The following is a 1,779-nucleotide window of genomic DNA, read 5'->3' on the forward strand; positions in this document are numbered from 1 at the left end:
AATACCATGAGAAGAACCTGCATTAACAGAGGAGCTACAAAGGAAAACAAAAGAGTTAGCATGAAGCATAAAGTGATTTCAATATTTTCTCCATTAACTTTTCCTCCGGTTACTATTTATATATAGAGAGGAATAGAGATTTCACGTGATCTGCTAGATGGATCCTTCCAGAAAGCAGCTGGTGCCTGCTGCCGCTGGTTGCACAGTAGTGGGCACATGGAGCTAGCTAGTATATTCTAGCAATGCATTCATAGAGATTTTCCCTTACATAATATGAGTAAGAAATTGTTTATTTTATTAGAGGGTATAAGTTCCCTATAAAGGCACCCCATAAGCTTTATTACTTTTAAGAGAAATGAGTTATTGAGAATAATCTCGATTAAAATTTGTGGCAACTATTTTTATGATTTCAACTTTTAAAGAATGATGTTCTTTTAAAGTTTAAAATGCTTTTTTTTTTCAAATTTAGAACAAATCTTTTCAAGAGTCAATGGATGAAAAGTAGGGGTGTCAATTTTTGACACGACACGAAAACCCGACCCGGACCCGACCCGGACCCGCCGGGTTGGACCCGACCCGATTTCAAAAGGGGTCGGGTTCGGGTTCCAGAAATCAACATTACTCAAAACTGTCATAAGTTAGACTTTAAATTTTTGAAGATTTTGATTTATTGTTTGAGTTTTTCATTTTATTAAAAATTTTAGGCCTATATTTCAGTAAATAAAAATTAAAAATTGCTCAAGATTTGAGAACTTATGATATAACAAATGAAAAACTATTAGTCTTATATCCTAAAACTAAGGTAATTACTTTACAAGTAGTATCTTAAATTTAAGTCTAAATAAATGAAAGGTGCTTACAACTTTTAACCCCACTAAGGGTTAAAAGTCCGAATATGTTGTTAGACCTATTAAGTTTGTCCCTAGGCTAACCAAGAGGGGGGAGGGGGCGAATTTATCAAAATAAACTTTTCAACCATTAAATCAACTTGCAGAAAAAAAAAATAAAAATAGTAAAAAGTAAAGACTAAAAAAATACAGAAATTTATAGTGGTACGGTCCAACTAGACCTACGTCCACTCCCTAAAGACTCCCTTTTCAGGTATTGTACTATACCAAAGTGACTCTCCTTTTACTCGCACAGTAAGGCGGAGAAGCCCTTACAATTAACCTCTCTTCCACCAATCCCCAGTATGGAAGAGTACCATCGTCCTTTCACACCCTCCTGGTGTCGATAGAGTAGCGTCATTATTTCACACCCTCCTGATGTTGACAAAGTATCGTCATCCTTTTGTGCTCTCATGTTGTCGGCAGAGTACCGTCATCCTTTCACACCCTCTTGGTGTCGGCAAAGAACCAGATCTTCTCCAGAGATCTTCTGGTTAAGATAGTTGCTATTTGCATGCTTTACATTTTTTGCAACTTATGAAGTTTTGATGATTCCAAACATTATTGTTCAAATGTGTAGTTATCTCCTAACATTTTTTTTGAAGAATTGTATTTGCTCTTGTGTGTACTGACATTTCAGAAAAAAATGAACTCCAGACTACGAATACTTCAAATTAAATTCAGCATGCGATATTTTGTATAATTTGAAGCTTGCACTTTTCTTAGAAATCAAATTGAAAGGGAGTGATTGTATTTTGAGTGAATAAAAACATACACACACATAAGGAGATCATATAAAATTTATACTGATCGTACAGGACGATTTCAGTTCGTACTGGACGATCAGACAGTTATCTCCTATAGAGCATATGGAACGAATAGGAACTTGCTC

This window comes from Dendrobium catenatum, unplaced genomic scaffold (assembly GCF_001605985.2).
Source record: "Dendrobium catenatum unplaced genomic scaffold, ASM160598v2 fragScaff_scaffold_1297, whole genome shotgun sequence".
Taxonomy (NCBI): Eukaryota; Viridiplantae; Streptophyta; class Magnoliopsida; order Asparagales; family Orchidaceae; genus Dendrobium; species Dendrobium catenatum.